Raw genomic sequence first — 24,794 nt, 5'->3', positions numbered from 1 at the left:
CCGGTCCCCGCTCCCCACCGGCCACTCAGTCTGCACTGTGCCCCCAGCTGCCCCGAAAGTCCTAGCCTCGCCGACCGGTCAGGCCGGATCGGCAGCCCCCGAGTCCCCAGACTCCCGCTGCTCCGAGGCTCCCGATCTCAGCGCCCCGGGACCAAGCCAGTGCGCCGCCGGCCGCTCTTCGCGCTCCGGCCACGCTCCGTCTCCGGGCTTTACACACGGGCGCACAGACACGTACCTCCCTTCCCTCGCCCCAGCACGCACACCTGCGCCCCCCGGGAGTTGCCCGCCTCCTCCCGCATCGCCGGAGGCAGCCCCCTACCCGCCCGCGTGTCCCACTGCCGAGAGCCGGCCAGTGGATGCCCCGGCTCCCTCTAGCCGCCCCCCCTCCGGGGGAACCCGAGACGCGCGGCGCTTACAGTTCGCAGGAATTGGATCTCATCCTCGCCCTCGCCCCCATCGGCCATGGCTCTGCTCCTTCTTGCAGGGGCCGGCTCCCGAACCCCGCGGAGCCCGGCGTCGCTGGCGGTGGCGGTCCCTCGCTGTGTCCCCTGCTGCTGCTGTTCCTGCTGCCGGGAGCCGGGGGCGGGAGGGGTCCGAGGCTGTTGGGTGCCGAGCGCCAGGCGGTCCCCGCCTGCAGAGCGGAGGAGGAGGCCGGCGGGCGGGGGCGGCGGAGGCGGGAGCCTCCCTGCGCCGCACTGTGCGGGAGGAGGGCGACCCGGCCCGGAGGACGCGGGCAAGCGGCCCCGCAGCCCCGCCGCGCTGGCTTCGCGCGCCCCGCCTGCCGCAGGCGGACTGCTCGGCCCCGGCTCCTCCGAGCGAGTGCGCTGAGCTGGCGGAGCCGGGGTGAGTGCCGCGGTGGGGGCGGGGAGTGGGGGCGGACGGGCGGGGAGGAGCTCGCCGGCTCCCCTCTGCTGCAGGTAATCCGCAGCCCGCTCCTCGGGGCCACCAAATCCGAGGCCCAGCGCCGCTTACTGGCCGCTCCGGGTATCGGAGCCGGAGCGCACCCGATGAGCGCGCAACCTTCCACCTGCGCCCTTCTGTTTCCCTGGGCTCCTGCACCTGCGGCTTCTGACCTTAAACCTGCGCTAGCGATTCCTTCTCCTGTGGGAGCGGAAGGGACTCCCACAGTACTTTCCGCGGCACTTCAGATCTCAGGCAAGAATCATCTTTCACCCGGATGCCTGGAGCGGATCACCTCCAAGTAAAGGTGATTTTTAAATTTAGATTAGCTCTATTCCCCGATCATCATGAGAATTCTTTAGGATCTAGTGTCGGTGCACCATGCTCCTCACAGATCAGAAACACAAAATGCATGGTACATAGAACTGTAACAAACTCATTCAACAAATACATGGTGAATGCCTGTGCCCGATACTGGAGTATAAAAAGACCGGACGGAGTTTATTAGAAGTGCTTAACTATGGATTGCGATAAGCTATGAGATATCAGTATAAATCATTGAGGCCGTCTAAATTCAGAATATGGTACTCTCTGTCCTCACTATACTGCCATTTACTTCTGAAGAAAATCGAGCATTGTAGTTCCCGCAATCCTCCGTGCAATTACCCACCAAATTGCCGTTTTAACAAACTGCTGTAAGAAAACGCAGGGTCTGAGACAATTTGGGCAGGAAAGCACTTATCTCTTGTTCCTAGTGCACGATCCCTTCATTTAAGATACTTTAAGTATATGCAAACCAAAGACTGCAAATTCCAATCCTCCAAAGATGCAGACGCTGTCAGGTGAAGGTTTCTCATCAGTTTACCTACATTGCAGATTTTGCAGCATATAACTAGTTACTAAAATCTGCATAGTAGATTCTATGCACTTTATATCCTATTTTCAGCTTTCATGAACTTTATACTTACTGAGCCAGTTTTGCAAAGTAGAATGAATAACATTAAGAATATGCCTATAAATACTGTCCCTCTTGGTGAGATTAGCAATGCTCTGCTCTATCTTATGATACTAATCATATTACCAAAGTTCTTGACATATTTTTGTACGTTGACCCATAATGACTAGCCAATTCTTTCTTTTTTTTAAGATTTTTTTTTTTGATGTGGGCCATTTTTGAAGTCTTCACTGAATTTGTTACAATACTGTTTCCGTTGTTTATGTTGTGGTTTTTCCACCCAGAGGCATGTGAGATCCTAGCTACCCCACCAGGGATTGAACACACACCTCTGCATTAGAAGGCAAAGTCCCAACCACTGGACCACCAGGAAAGTCCCAAAGACTAACCAATTCTTAAAGCATAATTTACATGAATGTTTACTCCTCACTTCAGTTCAGTTGCTCAGTCGTGTCCGACTCTTTGCGACCCCGTGAATCGCAGCAGGCTAGGCTTCCCTGTCAATCACCAACTCCCGGAGTTCAGCCAAACTCATGTCCATCCAGTCGGTGATGCCATCCAACCATCTCATCCTCTGTCGTCCCCTTCTCCTCCTGCCCCCAATCCCTCGCAGCATCAGAGTCTTTTCCAATGAGTCAGCTCTTCACATGAGGTGGCCAAAGTATTGGAGTTTCAGCTTCAGCATCATTCCTTCCAATGAAAACCCAGGACTGATCTCCCTTAGGATGGACTGGTTGGATCTCCTTGCAGTCCAAGGGACTCTCAAGAGTCTTCTCCAACACCACAGTTCAAAAGCATCCATTCTTCAGTGCTCAGCTTTCTTCACAGTCCAACTCTCACATCCATACATGACCACTGGAAAAACCATAGCCTTGACTAGACGGACCTTTGTTGGCAAAGTAATGTCTCTGCTTTTGAATATGCTATCTAGGTTGGTCATAACTTTCCTTCCTGCAGCAGCTGCTGCTGCTGCTAAGTTGCTTCAGTCGTGTCCGACTCTGTGCCACCCCATAGACTGCAGCCCACCAGGCTCCCCCTTCCTTGGGACTCTCCAGGCAAGAACACTGGAGTGGGTTGCCATTTCCTTCTCCATTCCTTCCTAGGAACCACTAAATAAACAATCAGGGAATCTCACAAAAGATAAAGTTCTGCATGAGAAATGGCTTTATTCTGAAATTGGCTCTTCACTTTATGTTAAATAGTTTGATCTTCCAAATTGGTGACGTATCAAATAATCCTTTCCCAAGTATTTTACGCAAAGCTATGCATAGACAGTTTCTTAAACATCCATAGTTTATGTGCCTTCTACACATATGTTCAGTAAAATACTATAAAAACTCTAATTCACCAGGTTTTCATTTTGGCATTTTAACTAGGCTGTAAACTTTCCTAACAAGAGCTCTATTTAGTATTTCACTACTTCTCTCAACATAAGTGATATATAATGCTAAATGGCCTAAGTACCCAATGATTATCATTCACCATATAGAGTCTTCAACAGAAATAGAGAAGAGGATGATTATAAAATAGAACATTTGAAAGAGAAACACATATCCCATTGTTCACTGCAGCACTATTTACAATATCTAGAACATGGAAACAACCTAGATGTCCATCGACAGATGAATGGATAAAAAAGTTGTGGTACATATACACAATGAAATATTACTCAGCCATAACATAAACACATTTGAGTCAGTTTCTAATGAGGTGGATGAACCTAGAACCTATTATACAGAGTGACGTGAATCAGAAAGAGAAAGATAAATACCGTATTCTAATGCATATATATGGAATCTAGAAGAATGGTTTTGAAGAATTTATTTACAGGGCAACAGTGGAGAAACAGACATAGAGAATAGACTTATGGACATGGAGAGAGAGGGGGAGAGGGGGAGATGTATGGAAGGAGTAACGTGGAAACTTACATTACCATATGTAAAATAGATAGCCAACACAAATTTGCTGTATGGCTCAGGAATCTAAAACAGGGGCTCTATATCAACCTAGAGGGGTGGGATGGGGAGGGAGATGGGACAGAGGTTCAAAACGGAGGGGATATATGTATACCTATGGCTGATTCATGTTGAGGTTTGACAGAAAACAGCAAAATTCTATAAAGCAATTATCCTTCAATAAAAAAATAAATTCATTCTTTCTGAAGACCTGCCTCTTGAGAAATCTGTATGCAGGTCAAGAAGCAACAGTTAGAACTGAACATGGAACAACAGACTAGTTTCAAATAGGAAAAGCAGTACGTCAAGGCTGTATATTGTCACCCTGCTTATTTAACTTATATGCAGAGTACATCATGAGAAACGCTGGGCTGGAAGAAGCACAAGCTGGAATCAAGATTGCCAGGAGAAATATCAATAACCTCAGATATGCAGATGACACCACCCTTATGGCAAAAAATGAAAAAGAACTAAAGAGTCTCTTGAGGAAAGTGAAAGAGGATAGTGAAAAAGTTGGCTTAAAGCTCAACATTCAGAAAACTAAGATCATGGCATCCGATCCCATCACTTCATGGCAAATAGATGGGGAAATAGTAGAAACAGTAGCAGATTTTATTTTGGGGGGGGCTCCAAAATCACTGCAGATGGTGATTGCAGCCATGAAATTAAAAGATGCTTACTCCGTGGAAGGAAAGTTATGATCAACCTAGACAGCACATTAAAAAGCAGAGACATTACTTTGCCAACAAAGGTCCATCTAGTCAAGGCTGTGGTTTTCCCAGTGGTCATGTATGGATGTGAGAGTTGGACTGTGAAGAAAGCTGAGTGCTGAAGAATGGATGCTTTTGAACTGTGGTGTTGGAGAAGACTCTTGAGAGTCCCTTGGACTGCAAGGAGATCCAACCAGTCCATCCTAAAGGAGATCAGTCCTGAGTGTTCATTGGAAGGACTGATGTTGAAGCTGAAACGCCAATACTTTGGCCACCTCATGTGAAGAACTGACTCATTGGAAAAGACTGTGATGCTGGGAAAGATTGAGGACAGGAGGAGAAGGGGACGACAGAGGATGTGATGATTGGATGGCATCACTGACTCAAAGGACATGAGTTTGGCTGAACTCCGGGAGTTGGTGATGGACAGGGAGGCCTGGCGTGCTGCAGTCCATGTGGTCGCAAAGAGTCGGACACAAATGAGCGACTGAACTGAACTGAAAAAATACATAAATAAATAAACAACATTTTTGTGAACTGTAAAGCACAAAAATAGAATACTGTAAAGTTTATGGGCCTCTAGAGTACATCATGAGAAACGCTGGGCTGGAAGAAACACAAGCTGGAATCAAGATTGCTGGGAGAAATATCAATAACCTCAGATATGCAGATGACACCACCCTTATGGCAGAAAGTGAAGAGGAACTAAAAAGCCTCTTGATGAAGGTGAAAGTGGACAGTGAAAAAGTTGGCTTAAAGCTCAACATTCAGAAAATGAAGATCATGGCATCCGGTCCCACCACTTCATGGGAAATAGATGGGGAAACAGTGGAAACAGTGTCAGACTTTATTTTTCTGGGCTCCAAAATCACTGCAGATGGTGACTGCAGCCATGAAATTAAAAGACGCTTACTCCTTGGAAGGAAAGTATGACCAACCTAGATAGCATATTCAAAAGCAGAGACATTACTTTGCCAACAAAGGTCCATCTAGTCAAGGCTATGGTTTTTCCTGTGGTCATGTATGGATGTGAGAGTTGGACTGTGAAGAAGGCTGAGCGCGGAAGAATTGATGCTTTTGAACTGTGGTGTTGGAGAAGACTCTTGAGAGTCCCTTGGACTGCAAGGAGATCCAACCAGTCCATTCTGAAGGAGATCAGCCCTGGGTCTTCTTTGGAAGGAATGATGCTAAAGCTGAAACTCCAGTACTTTGGCCACCTCATGCGAAGAGTTGACTCATTGGAAAAGACTCTGATGCTGGGAGGGATTGGGGGCAGGAGGAGAAGGGGATGACAGAGGATGAGATGGCTGGATGGCATCACTGACTCAATGGACATGAGTCTGAGTGAACTCCGGGAGTTGGTGATCGGCAGGGAGGCCTGGCGTGCTGCGATTCATGGGGTCGCAAAGAGTCGGACATGACTGAGCGACTGATCTGATCTGATTTGAATCCTCTATGAAGTGTATTTATACACTGTTTGATAGTGATCCATATTTATTTTTTAAGGAAAACTGAAGCAAACATAGCACCCAAGTGGTGGTGAGTATATGGGTTTAATATTACTTGGGATACTCTGATTTTTTAATATATTTTATAATCATAAAAATAGAAATAATTTTTAGGATAAAACTACTAAAGCTATTAAAAACTATGGGAAATTTTTACTTACATAGTGTATTTAAAATGCTTTTTAAAATTTGACTATTCTGGTTGGTTTCATTTGTGTATAATTTTCTATTCTCTTTTGATCAGTTGTAGCAAGAAAAACTTTTTTGATGGAAAAGATCATAGAATGATAGCATGAGAACTAATCTCAGTTTTAAATATGACTTTTTTAAACATTTTGTATTAGAGTATAGCCAATTAACAATGTTGTGGTAGTTTCAGGTGAACAGAAGAGACTCAGTCATACATACGTGTATCCATTACATACATGTACATACATACATACATGTAGCTATACATGCACATGTATCCCAAATCCTCCTCCCATCCAGGCTGGCACGTAACAATGAGCAGAGTTCCCTGTGTTATACAATAGGTCTTTGTTGGTTTTTCATATTAAATATAGTAGTGTGTACATGACTTTCCCCAAGTCCCTAACTATCCCTTCCCTCCGGCAACCGTAAGTTCATTTTCTAAGTCTGAGTCTCTTTCTGTTTTATAAGTGGAAACAAATATAATTCAGATACAGCTTAATGTTTATGTTCCATGTCTTTAATTCTTATTATAGACTTAAGTTACAAAAGATTAGCTAGTATACATTTTCACAGACACAGAAGTCTGATTGATAAAATAGAAAAAATATTCTGTTTATGTAGAACATTCATAAGTGTCCAATACTTGATATCTATGATATTTGTAATTTTTATAAAATATTTCTTTTTTAAAAATGCATATTACATGTAATAGTCTATTTTGCTTTTTGCTACTGAAATTTATTATCTTAGAATTGCTTTATTGGAACTGATGTTGTGTTTCCCATAACACTCCATTTCAGGTCTTTATTAATTATAATATAACACAGTTTAGAGGATAATGTTTCCATATTTGTAGTCCAAATTTAGGGAGTGTTTTTCTCTATGACCCATTTTATGTCCTATAAGAGAAGGGGAGAAAACCATATTTCTTTTTATTTTTTAATTAAGTTTTTTTTTTCTACAGTCACCTAATTAAGAATGAGCCAGCACAGCTCACTGTTCACTTGGCAGAACTCTAAACATCCTTAAAGGAGAAAAAAATTGAAACAAATGTAAATTTTTCATTTTGCCTTCCAATTTAACAAAGCTTACTGGTGATGTATACAGGCATTAGAAAATTACCTTCTTCTTCAAGGTTTCTATTAATATCAGCTCTCAGCTTCTTTCCTTAAGGTCATAAAAATTAAAGACCTTAGTGTGGAAGTGAGCATCTCTGGGATTTCAGTAGGTCGTTATAAATTTAGGGTTGGAGAGGGCCTCTCACCTTAAGGTTTAGCCCTTTCTGCATTAACTCAGATTTCCAGTTTCAGTATTTCCAGAAAAGGGTTCATAGCATTTCTTCTAATCCCCTCTCAGAATTTAACAGACCAAAATTTCAGAAAATGGCCCCTTTATTTACATCTTTATTCTATGTATTCTAAAATACTATAGTCCCCATGTGTACCTGAACCAGAAAATAAACACCAGTAGACACCAGGTACTCACCGCAAGCTGGCCTCCGGGGGCAACAGATCTGGGAGTGACATCAAAGATAATGATGGTGATGGTGATGATAAAAGATCAATGACTACTGCACTCCAGGCACCTTATTTTTATTGTTTATTTTCATCAGCAACATCATTTTAGAGAAAAGGAGGCCAAGATTTACGAAAGTTAAGTAACCTGACCAAGATCACAGACTGCTACATGATAAGACAGGAGTCTGAGGAGGCCAAACCTCTGCTCTTTATAACTGTTTTGGTCTGATACTCCTCCCAGATCCCAGGGTGGAAAACAAAGAAGAGTCTAGACTAGCAGGAACTAAAAAAGGCTCTGGCAGTCCCAGGAGATTTATTGCTGGTTTCCAGCCAACGTTAAGGGTCCTGCTAGCTCTTGGAGTGCCAAGTAAATTCTGGAGGAGACAAGGATTACTATATGCTCAGAAATAAAATCCAACTCATGACCTTCCCCATAGTTTGGATATTTAGGGGAAATCTGTTTTTGAATATTTGGAAGTTATTCATCACCATCTCATCAGCTCCCTAGATTGAGCTTAAGATTATGATCTAAAAATTATGAACTTCCAGACTATAATGAGTATTCTGATATCCAGGGTCAGGATTGAACTGAATATGGATGACAAAAGTGAAGGCTGACCCTACATGACAGGAAGTTTACTAATCAATCACCTTCTCTATTGAAAGAAGTGCTCCTGAGGAGGTGTGGACGCCCTAAAGACATTCCTAACCCAAATCACCTCAGTGGCTTCACAAGTAGGTCACTGTGACTACCATACTCCCTGAGAGCAGATCTTCCTCCTGGTTTGACTATTTGTCTTGTACCATAACTCGGATCCAAAACCTAATCATCCTCTTTGATGCCCCCACCTAGTATGGGCTAAATGTGTGTGTGTCCCCAAAATCCATACATTTAAGCCTACCCCCCAAGTGATGCTATTTGGAGGTGGGACCTTTGGGAAGTAATTGAGTTTAGACAGGTCATCAGGGTGGGGCCCACATGATGGGATCAGTGCTCTTATAAGAAAAGGGAGAGAAATAATAAATAAATAAAAGGTCATACAATTACACAGTGAGATGGCAACCGTATACAAGCCAAAAGAAGAGGACTCAGAATGAACTACTTTCAAGCACCTTAATCTTGGACTTCTCAGCCTCTAGACCTGAGAGAAATAATTTTCTATTGTTTAAACTATGCAGTCTATGGGGTTTTTATTAAGGCCATTCAAGCAAACTAAGATATTTCCTCACCTTCACCACCCAACATCCCTTATGGGTAAAAAGATGTTTTCCTGATTCTTATCTTTATATCCCAAATTATTTCACTAACTTTGCAACCAGTCTTCCTGGGTTTTGTCTTTTACTGCTGAGTCATCTTCCAGACTCCCATGGAGATAACCTCCTATAACAATGTTTCCATCTTGTCAACTTCCTGGCTTGGAATTGGAGCCATTGAAGAATGGCTCCCAGACACCTACCATATTACATTCAAACCCCTCAGTTTGGCATTTGAGACCCACTGAGATACAGCCTCCTACAAACCTTTTCAATATTTATTTCCAAGCATCCCCTTCTTTTTGGCTCCAAACCAAACTACTGATTCCCAGATAAAATGTGTGCATTAATCAACCATGCTTTTTCTTATGCTGTTTCTTCTGCCACTGGGGCCAGAAAATCCTGTCAATATCTGTTTCATCCTCCAAGGAGTAATTCAAAACCTACTTCTGGGCTTTGGATTACTCTGGCCAGAGACTGTAACTCTCTCTGGTGAAACACAGCCCTTCATCCTACATTGCCCAGGATTATAGTTATGTGTCTAAGGCTAATATCCTCCCAAATGCACTAACAAGCACCTGGAGGCAGACGTAGTGTATCTGCTTATCATGCTCATTCTTCCTGGGTAGTAATTACGAATCAATTTCTTCTTAGATGCAAAGTGACTACTAGTTAGTGCTGCTGCTGCTGCTGCTGCTGCTGCTAAGTCGCTTCAGTCATGTCCGACTCTGTGCGACCCCATACACGGCAGCCCACCAGGCTCCCCTGTCCCTGGGATTCTCCAGGCAAGAACACTGGAGTGGGTTGCCATTTCCTTCTCCAATGCATGAAAGTGAAAAGTGAAAGTGAAGTTGCTCAGTCGTGTCCGACTCTTAGCGACCCCATGGACTGCAGCCTACCAGGCTCCTGCGTCCATGGGATTCTCCAGGCAAGAGTACTGGAGTGGGATGCCATTGCCTTCTCCCTAGTTAGTGCTACCATTTTTTAAAGTACTTATTTGGCTGTGTCGGGTCTTAGTTGTGGCACATGGGCTCTTTGATAGAGAATGTGGGCTTCTCTAGTTGTGGCATAGGTCCTAGAGGATGGGGCTCAGTAGTTGCAACATGCAGGCTTAGTTCCCTGACAAGGAATCAAACCCGCATCTCCTGTATTGGACGGTGAATTCTTAACCACTAGGCCACCAGGTAAGTCCCACTGCAACCATTTGCACATGACTTTCCAGTTTCACTTTCCTTTTAAGAAGATTCTATCTTTTAAAACACCGTTTATTCTTCCATCTATCACTTCCTCTACATGGACATCATTTATTAACTGCTCACAAAACAGAAGTAAACCCAAAACCTTTATGAATACAGAGTCTATTCTAGAATACAACTCATCCTTCTAGTGCCTTCTAGGTTTTCATGTAATAACACAGGACAATAGCAGGTTTTTGAACTCACTCTTCATTCATCATTCATTCATTCAGTCCATCAGCAAATATTTATTGAGCACCTACTATGTACCAGACACGTACATAGTACCTACTATGTCCTAGTGAATAAAGCACAGGCCCCATGCTCATTGGGCTTATTCTAGGGGAGGAGGTAGATACATACAAATAAATATATATATCAAGTGCATTTGGTGCTATGAAGAAATGTAAAGCAGGGTAAGGGAATCGAAAGTAGTGAAAGGGAGCGTTTTATAGATATAATAGTCAAGGAAGGCATCTCTGATGAAGCTTCGCCTCATGGCAGTAGAGACTTGAATCAGGTGAGGGAATGAGCCTCATGGGATCTAGAGGAAGTGCATTCCACATAGAGGGGCTGGTATATGAAAGATCTGTGAGGTCAGATGGCATGTTCAAAGAACAGTATTATGGGCAGAGGAAGGGAGCGGGAAGATGGTGGGCAAGGAAGTCAGGGAGGCAGTGAACACAACACATATCCTGCCTCATTCCAAGTGGGAAGAGCCATGACTTCTTTTCAGGAAAAGGGTTTAGTGTCTGCTTTGAACAAGATCAGGTGGGTGTCCATTTTAACATTTACCGTGAATGTCCCTGCTCTATACATCTCAAATTTCTGGCTATTGGAATCTTCCATCTGAGTATCAATTCTCTTTATCTGCTGAGCTTTTCTAGGAAGTCCAACTGGATAGATTATATTTATTCCTTATTATACTGCCCTTGGTAAATGGCCAAAACAAACAGACCTATGCATTGTTCCTGTCCCAGGAAATAGGGCATAAATGTGGGCTTTGAAGCTAAATAAACTCAGTTCCAATTCCTTCTTTACCATTTACTATGAAGTAACCTGACTGTCTAAACCTCTATTTCTCCATGTATCAGATGAGGGCAATACCTCATAAGATTGCTATGAGCATTAAAGGAGATAATGCATATAAATTGCGAGCACAATACCTGGAATATGGACTCACTCATTAAATTGTGAGTGCCTGTGTATGTAATTTACATTTAGAATTGCTAAATTTAAAACTCAAATTACCTATGTTGTCAAAAATCAATCAGATGGTATGCTTAGTGAAACAACTTCAAAAATAAGAATTTTTTCTTATTAGTAGTATAAAAAGTTTCTCTGGAAAGTTTTCATCTATGACACAAATGCACTAACTTTCCCCAAACAGTCCATTATCTTTTAGAATTTTTTTTAGCTACAAGTAATAAATACCTAAAAAGAAAGACCTTAAACAACATGAGGAATTTCTCTTGTGTAACACCGTCTAAAATTAGTCCAAAACGGGTACAGCAACTCCACGATTTTATTAATGTGCCATCCTTCTTCTATTCTTTAGCTCCGTCATCCTTAGTTCATGAAATAAAGTCTCATTGCTGCAAAATGGCTGTTCAGTACCAGCCATCAGGTCCAAGTTCAAGATGGGAATGAGGGTGTATAATAGGCCAAAAGCCATTTGAATCAATCTAGCATTTAAGAAGCTTTCCTGGGATCCACACCAAAAATCTTGACTTCTATCTCACTGGCCAGAATTTACTTACCTCTATAAGAGAGGCTATGAAATACATGTTTTAGCTGGTTACATTGCAGTCCTCAAGATAATCAGGGTTCTGTTGGTAAGAAAAAAAAAAAAAAAGGAAGTGAATATTAAGCAGGCAACCAGCAGATTTGGCCTCAACCTCCATATAAAGAATCCTCCTGCAATGCAGGAGACCCTGGTTCGATTACTGGGTCAGGAAGATCTGCTGGAGAAGGGATAGACTACCCACTCCAGTCTTCTTGGGCTTCCCTTGTGGCTCAGCTGGTAAAGAATCTGCCCACAATGCGAGAGACCAGGGTTCGATCCCTTGGTTGGGAAGATTCCCTGGAGAAAGGAAAGGCTACCCACTCCAGTATTCTGGCCTGAAGAATTCCAAGAATTCCATGGTCCGTGGGGTCACAGAGAGTTGGACACCACTGAGTGACTTTCGCTTTTTCATACAATTGTCTTTTCATATGATATATGTACATAATGTTACAATTTTATGGTTAAGAGGGTGGTCTCAAGAATGTCTACAATTCCTTAAGAAAAGAAATATATTTTATGTCATCAAATCAGGTCATCATTTGCTTAATCCCTCAAATAGAAATTACTTTAGGTAATTCTCAAAAGCCTAAAAAAACTTCTGGAATTTACTAAAATAGACTTTTCCCTGTTTTCATCACCAGTTTATTCATATTTTTCCTGTCATGCCTACTGAATGTATTTTACATATAATGTATTGGATTTTTTTTTTACAAGTTAATACCATATTCTAGCTTCAATTTGATCTGAACATAAGAGATCCGCTTGTCTGGGGTGGAAGTGTTGGTGAGAAAAGAGTAGGTTACACACACATCCAACATCGTAATACTTTTGGAAGAGTGTAAAATTCAGGAGCGTTTTAATACTGACTTCTACAGTGCTTAACTGGATACATATTAAATATGGTGTTACAATACAAGCAGATGTTTTTTATTTTGTCACTGGATATCATGAACACAGTGAAATTTCTAAAGTTGATGGACAAAGACTGTGCGTTTAAGAAAAGGAGCTAGGTACATCATGACCAAAATGATTTGTCAGCCTTTGTGATGTGATACATGGGCACAATTCTATACTTACACTTCAGGTAGCAGCTATACTGACCCAGTAAAAGGAGCTTTTTTTTCTTTTTGCACCTTGTGGCACGTGAGATCTTAGTTTCCCAACCACGGATCAAACCTGTGCCCTCTGCATTGGGAGCACAGAGTTTCAATCACTGGACCGCCAGGGAAGTTCCTAACAGGAGCTTAATTCAGCCATGAAGGATGAAGTTGCCAGAAAAGGCATCTCCCCTTGATATAGGTGTGCTCTAATGAGGGCTGAAGGCCATTCAGACCCACCCCTGAAGCCCAACCTAGGAGGTTTTACAAATGGTTAGTGAAAGTCACTCAGTCGTGTCTGACTCTTTGCGACCGCATGGACCATACAGTCCATGGAATTCTCCAGGCCAGAATACTGGAGTGGGTAGCCTTTCCCTTCTCCAGGGGATCTTCCCAACCCAGGGATCAAATCCTGGTCTCCTGCATTGCAGGCAGATTCTTCACCAACTGAGCTGTCAGGGAAGCCCTTTACAACTGGTACTCTGGTGCCAATCCATCTATTCATTGACTCACTCATTCACTCACTCACTCATGCATTCATTCATTATTCCTTACTGCCTGGCACTGGGCTCTCTCCTCAGAAAACAGAGGGAACCAGGCCGAGCCAGCGTTCCTGGAGCTTACTCCATGCTGTGTCAGGTACTTAGGATGGAGGGTGTTGAGGAGATAAATCAACAAGGGCAATAAGTAAGAAATGACTTGTAAACTGAATAATGAATAGATATCATCCAGGTTTGTAGAGGGGCTGGGCATAGGAAGAACAGTGATCCTCATGATTAAGGAGTATAGGAAAAACCTTATTGTAGTTTCTTGTTTATAATTAAATTGCTCAAAAACCTGTTATCAAGTGTCTACCATATACCAGGCACTGAGCTAGGTGCTAAAAACACAAATAAAACAAACATGGGAAGATGATACTTTTTTGTCTCAGCTTCCACTAAGGCACCAGAGCCAAAACCAACAAAAGAAGTGGCAAAGACTCCCACATTTCAAGAGAAATTCTAGAACATCTACATAGGAATTGCAGAGGAAGGTGCTGGAAACTGATTTTGAAGCCCTTAGTGCTAAAGGATACAAAAGGGCAGAGGTTTAAGGAGCTAAGAGAGAGACAATTTCTTTGGAGAAAACTGGATGGCTGTCCTATTTCTGAACCTACCCACCCAGTCTGGGGGAAGAGAGGCAGAGAGGAAAGACAAGGGCATTCCTTTCATCTCAAGCCAGAGGCTAGAAGATACTGCTCAGAAAGTGTGAAATAGGTTCCCTGGAGAGTCCTGTCTGATTCCTGCCTGAGAAAGGCAAATAGTGAGAGACTTTCCCTGGGGGAGACACAGCCACACAAGCAGGTAACAGCCTATCTACAGACCACAGGTCTATTTTTCTGCAACTTAGCATCCTGTATTAAAGGAGCCTGGAGAAATGCAAATCACACTACAATGAGGTATCCCCTCTCCCCAGTCACAATGGCCATCATCAAAAAAGCTACAGATAATAAATGCCGGGGAGGGTATGGAGAAAAAGGAATCTTTCTACTCTGCTGGTGGGAATGTAAGTTGGCACAGCCACTATGGAAAACTGTATAAAAATAGAGTTACCATACAATCCTGCAATTGCATTCCTAAGCATATATTTGGAGAAAATAGGCTTCCTTGGTGGTTCAGACAGTAAAGAATCTGCCTACACTGTGGGAGACCAGAGTTCGATCCCTGGGTTAGGAAGATCCCCTGGAGGAGGGCATGGCAACCAACTCCAATATTCTTGCCTAGAGAATCCCAATAGACAGAAATGCCTGGAGGGCTACAGTTCATAGGGTTGCAGAGTCAGAGATGACTTAACAACTAAGCTCAGAAATTACAGGTTTCTCTTGTAGCTCAGTCGGTAAAGACTCTGCCTGTGATGCAGGAGACCCTGGTTCAATTCCTGGATCAGGAAGATCCCCTGGAGAAGGAAATGGCAACCCACTCCAGTATTCTTTCTTGGATAATCGTATGGACAGAGGAGCCTTGAAGGCTATAGTCCATGAGGTCACAAGAGTCAGAAACAACTTAGTGGCTAAGCCACCACCACCATATAAAAATATATATATATATATATATATATATATATATATATATATATGTAGTTGTTGTTGTATACACAGTGGACTATTACTCAGCCACAAAAAGAATGAAATTATGCCATTTGCAGCAACATGGATAGATCTAGATAGTATCACACAAAATGAAGTAAGCCAGACAGAGAAATATTGTATTATATCACTTATATGTAGGATCTATTTTTTTTTTAAAGATACAAATGAACTTATTTACAAAACAGAAGTAGATTCACAGACATAGAAAACAACAAACTTATGGTTACAAAGGGGAAGAGGCAGGGAAAGGATAAATGAGGAGTTTGGGATTAACATATACACACTAGTATGTATAAACTCGGAGAAGGCAATGGCAAACCACTCCAGTACTCTTGCCTGGAAAATCCCATGGATGGAGGAACCTGGTGGGCTGCAATCCATGGGGTCGCTAAGAGTCAGACACAACTGAGCGACTTCACTTTCACTTTTCACTTTGATGCATTGGAGAAGGAAATGGCAACCCACTCCAGTGTTCTTACCTGGAGAATCCCAGGGACAGGGGAGCCTGGTGGGCTGCCATCTGTGGGGTCGCACAGAGTCGAACACGACTGAAGCGGCTTAGCAGCAGCAGCAGCATGTATAAACTAAATAATCAATAAGGACCTACTATGTAAAACAGAGAACTATACTCAGTATTTTGTAATAACCTATAAGGAAAAAGAACCTGAAAAAAGAACAGATTGTAATACATGCAACTAAATCACTGTGCTGTACATCTGAAACTAACATGAAATTGTAAATTAACTATGTGTGTGTTTCGTGGCTCAGTCATGCACAACTCTTTGCGACCCCATGGACTGTAGCCTGCCAGGCTCCACTGTCCATGAAGTTTCCCCAAGCAAGAATACTGGAGTGGGTTGCCATGCCCTTCTCCAGGGGATCTTCCTGACCTAGAGATCAAATTCTGGTCTCCCACACTGCAGGCAGATTCTTTACCATCTGAGCCACCAGGAAAGCTCAAAATTAACTATACTTCAACAAAAAGCTTCTTTTTCTTTTCTTTTTTTTTTGTTGTTGTTGAAATTAACTATACTTCAACAAAAAAAATCAAACTAAAATAAAATAAAGGAGCCTAACCAACAGGGCTTCCTGCCCAGCACAAAGAGGTCAGAGATTGGGGGAGAGTGGGGAGGGGAGGGGAGAGCGTCCTTTAAGGAACTTCCAAGTGCAAGTAACTCAACTCCATCCTTCCTACTCTTCTTCCTCAGCAACCCCCTCCAAACTGGAGGGGGAGAGGCTGCCTGTGGGGAGAAGGGGAGAGGAGGAAAGGACTGATGTAGAGAAATGAGCAGCTAACCTCATGGTCCATCAGCTTGAGGCTTCTCAGCCAGCTGCCCCCATGCTCCTGGAGAGAGGAAACTTTTTAACGATGTTGAAAGTCGTGATTGTCACACCGGACTGTACTTTTGAGCATTGAACCAACACACTCCTGCAACTGAAAGGGACAGGAGAGACCTCTAAATTACAGGGTCAAGATTTCATTCATGGATACGGGCCCAAATCAAGCCTTTAAATAGTTTTAAAGAGAGTGAGAAAAAAGAATAAAGTTGCTTTCCATGGGTCTCTAGTCAGCTCTGGCCTTTCAACATAACAGTTGCACAAAGATGTATGATACACAGCCTTGCCTTCAGGAAACACACAAAGCTTAACAGGAAAAAGGGGGTTAAATCAATTATAACCCAACATGCTAAATTTAGAGCTACAATTGTGGGGCATATGGAATAGAGAAAAAAGGAAGATAAATGGAAGTTTTCGATTTTTTGCAGATGTTGAAGTAGGGTTATCAGACAAAATACAGGCCCTTTGATGAAATGTGAATTTTAGATAAACAAAGAGTAAATTTGTTAGTATAACTTATGTCCCATGCAATATTTTTACTTGCTAAATCTGATAAGGTTATGCTAAAGGGACAGAGATTGGCCCTGGGATCCCTCTTAATTGATGTAATCTGTTCTCCTTATTGCTCTTGTCTATCCTGGACTCTGGGTTCTACACACATGCCTGTCACACCTGGACCACAGCATACCTGCCACTTATCTACTGTTATATTTATAACTACTTCATTGAGAAATTGTGAGGATGCCAAGGAAGTCATCTCAATATCGTCTCTGTGCTGTGATTTCTCAGTGGTTTCTCTCCAATGCCAACCTCTCTGCCTAAATTCTGAAATTATAATCCAACTCCCTACTCAATTAGGTGACACGGTGGTAAAGAATCTGCCTGCCAATGCAGGAGATGCAAGGGACTGCAGGTTCGATCCCTGGGTTGGGAAGATCCCCTGGAATAGGAAATGGCAACCTGCTCTAATATTCTTGCCTGGAAAATCCCATGGACAGAGGAGCCTGGCAGTCTACAGTCCATGGGGTCACAAAGAGTCAGACACTACTGAGCAGCTAAGCACACACAACTACTCAATCCCTCCATGTGGATGGATAGCAGGATATCAAATTCAGTGCCTCCCACACAGAGAGGGCAACTCCCAAATTTCTTTCCCAAACTTGTCCTTCTTAAGACTTCTCCCATTTCAGTTTATGGTTCTCAGTCGATCAGTCCAAAGACCCAGGCATCATCCTTGGATCAACTCTTTTTCCTTATTCTCCACATCTTATCCATTGCCAAATCCTACTTCTAAAGATATTCCAGATTTGGTGCTCCTAACAATGCCCACTGGAGGCATCTTTGGCCAAGTCTCCCCCCTCTCCTCTATGTCAACAGCCTCTCTGCTTCCCCTCTTGCTCACTCTACTCCACCCTGTAGCACAGCCGTGGAATCTTTTACAAACAAAAATTGGACTATGTCATTCCCTGCCCCCAAACCCCTCAGCCCTCTTCCCTTTGCCCATAAAGAAAATCCATACCCTTTGTCACATATCCTCAGGGTCCAGCATTCTCTGTCCTTTCTGGCTCCTCTTATCATACTTACCCTCCTCTTTATTCAGTGCATTTCAACCCCACTAGCCTTTCTACCCATCAGAGAGGCCAAGGTCACCCACTAGCTGCTCCCTCCTATGGGGCACTCTCTCCTGGATTGATACATGACTGGCTACTCACCATTATTCAGATCTCAGCTCAAGCATTTTCTTCAATAATCCCCCTGATGACCATTTCTAAGGCACCAGCCATCACCCCCATCATGTTTTTCCTCATTCTTCTGCTTTATTTCCTTTGCAGCTGGTTATCACTACCTGAAATTATCTTATGTATTTTATTCCCAAGCAGAAATCAGAATCCTTGCTGAAGTCATGATAACTAATATCTATTCCCTCCCCCTCAACCCAACAGACTTGTCAATCTGTCATAGGAGAAGATAATTTTAGTTTGACAGGATTTGTTCTTTACAAAGCCATGCTGTTTACTATTTCTCTTATTAAAATATTTATAAAATAGTTTCACAATTATTTTCTTCCACCCTCTTTCCAGTTAGGGAGGTTATGTTTATCAGTCTAAAGACATCTAGATTATTCTTTTCATAAACGTGTGACATTATTTTTGTTAATGTCCAAACTTCTCCTCCACAGATTCTTTAACATGGAACCAATGCTTACTCAGTACTTTAAACTGTAAATAACCAAACTTGTGAATACATATGACTCAGATTTTTTCCTTACTTTAGATTCAATTTATACTTCCAAAGTAAAACCACACAGTACTGTTCCAATACAGAAATATAGATGGATAGACAAGTTCATAGGGTTCTTTTTTAATACTTCTGTCCTATAGGTATCATTTAAAATTTTACCTAATAAACTGGGACTTTCTTGATGGTCCAGTGGTTAAGACTCTGCTTTCTGATGCAGGGTGCCTGGGTTTGATCCCTTGTTGGGGAACTAAGATCCCACATGCCACATGGCCAAAAATTGAGAAATAAATACAAATTAAATAATTGTGAAGGGACTTCCCTGATAGCTCAGTTGGTAAAGAAATCACCTGCAAGGAGACGCTGGTTCAATTCCTAGATCGTAAAGATCTGCTGGAGAAGGGATAGGCTACACACTCCAGTACTCTTGGGCTTCCCTCATGGCTCAGCTGGTAAAGAATCTGCCTGCAATGTGGGAGACATGGGTTCAATACCTGGGTTGGAAAGATCCCCTAGAGAAGGGAATGACTACCCACTCCAGTATTCTGGTCTGGAGAATTCCATGCAATTTACCTAATAAGTAAAAATACTTGCGTTTATATATCTTATTACTAAGATATTTAGTCTTTCAATTTTCCTGTAGGAACTTTGCTTTAGTTTTCTCCTTTTACCTACTAACTTCCATCATTCTGCATGTTTCTCCTGGTAAACTGCCTCACTTTCATTCCTGTAAGATTCTCATTTATATTCCATGTACTAGAAAGTATTTTGCTTAGTCAATTTGTTTTCATTTTCCATTCTTCTATTTCCAAGTATGGAAATTACTCTTTTGTTCTTAATAAAGCATATGCAAAAATGTCCAGTCTTCTTGCTCTGGCTTCAATTTTTATTTCTTTTTCAGTCTATAGTAATCCAATTTGCATATCCTAAAAATGCATTTTAATTATTTGCTCATCAATCTTAATCTGTTTAGTATAAAATATCTTTAGATAGAAAAAAAAATCCTTGTTTCCAACAATCAGCAGCAGCAAAAACAGCTTATTATTTAGGGAACTACAGCCTCATAGTAGGAATCATTTAACCCCAAATGGATGCTGGTCCCTTCACTGCTTCCCTAAATCAATCTGTCTTAGTTGGTTCAGGCTGCTATCACAAAAACACCATAGATGGGGTGCTTAAACAATAAACACTTGTTTCTCACAGTTATGGATGCTGGAAGTTCAAGGCCAGGGTACCAGCAGATCCCATATCTCTGAGTGCCCTCTTCCTGGTTTGCAGATGGCTGCCTTCTCACTGTGTCTTCAAATAGTAGAAAGAAAGAGGAAGCTCTCTGGGGTCTCTTTAAAGGGTACTAATCCCATCCAAGAGGGCCCCACCCTCATGACTTAATCATCTCTTAAAGGACCCTCCTCCTAATGCCATCACACTGAGGCTTAGGATTTCAGCACATGGACTTGGAGAGGAAAGCAAACATTCAGTCCATCACAAGCCTAAGACAAGAAGCACTTGGCAGCTATGGTTTCGCAGTCTGGAGCAAACCTCCAGTCACTAAGGTTCTAGGTCATTCTGGGCTCAGCAGCTTGGGGCCTGCTTCTGAATTCTATTCTGACCCCTTCCTTGTCTCTTTCTAGACTGACATTGTGCCTCATGTTTTTCAGGCCCTACTCTGGCATGGGAGCTCTGCCCGAGACTCCAGCTGGCTGGTTGTGGCTGATGATCTCCCTACCTATGCTTCCAGTTGCTACCAACCCCACTCATTCTCTCCTCTCTCTTCTGTTAGAACTTGTGTTTATGTGTTGATCCTCTCCATTCTCTGTCTCCTCTCTCCACTGCACCACCCCCAATCCTTGGCAATAACCGCCACCATCACCTTTGGCTGGACTCTAATGCCAAAGAAGAGAAGAGCCATCAATCAGCTGGAACCATTCACCTCCAGTCTGCCTATGAGAGAGACAATTTCTTTATTATTTAGGCAATTGAAGTTTTGGGGCCTCTGTGTCACAGAAACTTGAGCATGGCCTCTAAATTACCCAATCTCTTAATCCTAAATAAGAATTCAAAGCTATGGATAAGTAGATATTTTAGCAAAGCCACAACTAGAATAAACAGCAAAAAAGGACTTCAAAAATAAAAGAAAATACAGGGTGCAAAATTAAGCTAAATAATGACAATAACAGCAACAATAAACATCACACCAGAAATAAAATGTTGCACCCCTAAAACAAGAACAGGTACCTCTGCAAAAAAAAAAAAAAAAAAAAGAAAACAAGTAAGAGTTCTTAGAAATTCTAGCTCCAGTATCATTATCCACACTTGACAAAGAAAAGAATAAAGGAAGAGAATAACAACAACAAAAAAACAGTTCTTAGAAATTAAAAATGTTAACCAAAATAAAAATTTCAATAGAAATGTTGCAAGTGAAAATGAGATTTCCTAGAAGTAGAACAAATACAGAGATAGAAAATAGGAGAGAAATCGTGGGATGATTTGAGAGAATACAAATGAAACACATACATTACCGTATGTAAAATAGATGGCCAGTGGGAATTTGCTGTATGATGGAGGAAGCTCAAATTTGGTGCTCTGTGACAACATAAAGGAGTGGGATGGGGTGGGAAATGAGAGGGAGATTCAAGAGAGAGGGGGCATAGGTATACCTATGGCTGATTCATATTGATGTATGGCAGAAATCAACACAATATTATAAAGCAACTATCCTTCAATTAAAAATAAAAATTTAAAAAGAAAACAAAAGCAAAAAAAACAACAAAAATAAAATTAATAAAAGAAATTAAAAAAAGAAAATAGGAAAGATGAAATTTCGACTCAAAAGATTAGGCATCTTGTTCAAAATAGTTTTACAAAGAGAGAGATAAACAACAAGGTCCTACTGAGTAGCACAAAGAACTGCATCCAATACCCTGTGATAAACAATAATGGAAAATAATCTAAAAAAGGATGTATATATATATATAATATATATGCACATATATATTATATAATATATACACATAATATATATGTATGTATAGCTTCCCTCGTGGTTCAGTGGTAAAGAATCCACCTGCCAATGCAGAAGATGCAGGAGACACAGGTTTGATCCCTGGATTGGGAAGACCCCCTAGAGGAGAAAATGGCAACCCATTCTAATATTCTTGTCTGGAGAATCCCATGGACAGAGGAGCCTGGCGAGCTACAGTCCATAGGGTCGCAAAGAGTTGGATAGGACTGACTGAACACATATGCATGCAATGTATAACTGAATCACTTTGCCATACAGTAGAAATTAACACAGCATTATAAGTCAAGTATACTTCAACTAAGAAAATATTGATTAAAGAGAGAGAGAGAACAGAGAAGATAAAGGGGACAAATTATCAAACAATAATACAGAGTTGAAGCCTTTAAGTAGAAATTCTGAAATGACATGAGGAACCTTTTCTCTACTCTATATGTAATCTCTATCTGAGCTTCTGGGAGAACCAAGTGTTTGCTTTTTAATAAAATGTGCTTATTAAGTAGCCTAGGTCCCAGTGGGCACAAAGTATTGGGGGAAACCAGCAGTTCAAACAGACCAAGCAGGACCAACACACGGAGTGACATGAGAGTTGCAAAACCATTGAGCAGTAGATCCTTACCACGTAGCATCATCAACAATGGCAGAGGTGGGGACCTAGCCCTGTTCTCATAATTAGAAGAGGCAGAATCAAGTTAGAACATCAGTGATAACCCCTGAAAGGCCAGCAGTTTGTTGAGAGCTATCTACTTCTTTGTACTCGAAGCATCCCAGTTCCCCCAAGACCTGACACATAGGAGGAAGTCAACGGACATCGATTGAAAGAAGGAACAAATGAGTGACTAAGGAAACAAAGAACTCTCCTGGAATGGGTATTATGGCGGGGGGCGGGGTGCTGTTTGGAAGGAGGATCAGGTCATGCAGGTTAAAGATGTTTGTGCTCTTACAATTCAGTGGGTAGGTGGAAAGGCTGGACAGACAGAGGACAGGGGCAGAGTCAGACCACCATGAGGCGGTAAACCCAAGCCCAGGAGGGCAACCTCCAGACTGAACAGGGAAAACCCTGGGGAAATGGCAAACTAGGTCAGTAAGTATCAGTGGAGAACTTCAATAGCCCACACACGGACTGGCGGACTGCCTCCTCTAGAGCAGGGGTAGATGAGGTTTGGGATAAGAAGCACTCATTTCAGAGCCCACAAGGAAAGGAAAGATACGGGGCTGTTCACTGAACTGGTAAGAGAAACGGGTACTGAATAGCTCTGCACAACAGCAATCGCAAGACAATTAAATTCAGTGTTTTGAAGACAGGAACAAACCAATCCCTCCCACCAGAAAACACAGCACTGACAGTGAAGAAAGCAGCCTTGGGAAAAAAAGAGCAAATGACTTGCAGAAAATCTCTACCTTTTCCAAAGCACCTTATTAAAAACACAAGACAAATGAGATCCATCAAAGTCCAAAAGATCATATTTTTTCAACAAAAATCCTACATGAATAGGTGGCAGAGTGGTTTCTTTTATTTGTCTTTTTCTGGAAGATAACAGAAAAGGGGTGAGGGTGGGGAAACAGAAAAGAATCATAAAAAGGAAGAAGGAAGGAAAGGAGTTTGTTTTTTTTTTTTTTGCTAGGTACTCATTTAGGTTAATTACTCCTCTTTGGGGCATATAAATTACACAGACAGAAATTAAGTTAATAATGAAACTAGCCACCATGTCTTGAGAACCACATGAAATGGGCCTGGAACTAGATACTGAAACGTGTTCCCTTCCCCTAATTAGATTTAAGTTGTGAGACATGTTGGATTTGGAGTTAATTCCAAGGGCAATAGGAAACAGTCGAAAGGTCTCGAGCAAGGAAGTAACGGGATCTGATTTTTTGTGTAATAAGAAACATCTTTTCTTATTTTTCTCCTTTTTAAATTGCTTTAAGTGATAGTTCACTGTTTAAAGCAAAACTAAGAACAAGCTATTGTGGAGTTTATAATATATTACAATGTGATGTAAAATGTTCGACAAAAACAAAGGATGGCTAGAGGCAGGGTGGGGGAGGGAAGGATGGAAGTTACTGCTACATGGTTCTTATCCTAAGACCCAAATGCTAGGATACTATTTGAAGGTTTTTTGGCTTCCCACGTGGTGCTAGTGGTAAAGAACCTGCTGGCCAATACAGGAGACGTGAAAGATGTGTGTTCAATCCCTGGGTCAGGAAGATCCCCTGGAAGAGGGCACAGCAACCCACTCCAGTACTCTTGGCTGGAGAATCCCAAGGACAGAGGAGCCTGGCAAGCTACAGTCCATGGGTTGCAAAGAGTCAGACACAACTGAAGCAACTTAGCAGGCAGGCATTTGAAAGTTTGAACTGTGATAAATTAAAGGTGTACCTTTTTGATCCTAGAGCAAAATTTAATAAGTATATAAAAAGTAATAATAATAAAATAGAGGTATAACTAATAAGCACAAAATGTAGCGGGGTGGGGGGGAGAGTAAGAGAAACAATACAATAAGCAAAATCAATTTAAAGGAAGGAATAAAAGAGGAAAGAGAAACAAGGGAGAAGTTGAGACAATGTCATTGTTAGACAGAGGTTTAGGCTCTCTTAACAAGCCTGGGTCCCTTTGCTACTCCTGAGCTCTTCATACTGCATTTGTAGCTCTCCTGTTTGCCAGTAAGAGAATTTCTTCCAGGCTGGAGTTATATTAAACACTTAAGTTTTTAAATTAAAACAATAGTAAAGTGCCCTGACATTTTGTTCCTAGAGCATGAGGAGTAATATTTTCATAGTTACTCTGGCAACCACAGAGGCAAGAGTGGGCAGGAAGAAAGGAGCAGAAGGGCTGGCATGGGTGGCGGGGAGGTAGAAGGAGCACCTCGCTGTGGCGTGCTGGCTCGGGTCCTAACAGGATGGGGCCAGAAGTCCAGCTACTGCCCAGAAAATGGCCCGGATCCCTGGCCTGAGTCATCATCCC

General features: G+C 42.2%; 2 long non-coding RNA genes across 2 annotated transcripts in view; both read right to left on the bottom strand.

Annotated features, from left to right (window-relative positions):
* Positions 1–11,706: 11,706 nt before the first annotated feature.
* LOC129658098 (uncharacterized) overlaps positions 11,707–24,794 on the bottom strand; it is a 79,574-nt gene continuing 66,486 nt past the window's right edge. The window contains exons 4-6 of the long non-coding RNA XR_008717268.1: positions 16,535–16,672; positions 15,717–15,843; positions 11,707–12,055 (exon numbers count right to left, since the gene is read on the bottom strand). This is a non-coding gene — a long non-coding RNA (uncharacterized LOC129658098). The remainder of the gene's footprint in view (positions 12,056–15,716; positions 15,844–16,534; positions 16,673–24,794) is intronic.
* LOC129658114 (uncharacterized) lies at positions 20,738–22,524 on the bottom strand. The gene is made up of 3 exons (XR_008717275.1): positions 22,452–22,524; positions 21,333–21,396; positions 20,738–20,750 (listed from the first exon to the last, which is right to left on the bottom strand). It is a non-coding gene; the product is annotated as an uncharacterized LOC129658114 (long non-coding RNA).

The sequence above is a fragment of the Bubalus kerabau genome, chromosome 1 (assembly GCF_029407905.1).
Source record: "Bubalus kerabau isolate K-KA32 ecotype Philippines breed swamp buffalo chromosome 1, PCC_UOA_SB_1v2, whole genome shotgun sequence".
In the NCBI taxonomy this organism is placed as follows: domain Eukaryota; kingdom Metazoa; phylum Chordata; class Mammalia; order Artiodactyla; family Bovidae; genus Bubalus; species Bubalus kerabau.
This window is presented reverse-complemented; position numbering and strand designations above follow the sequence as displayed.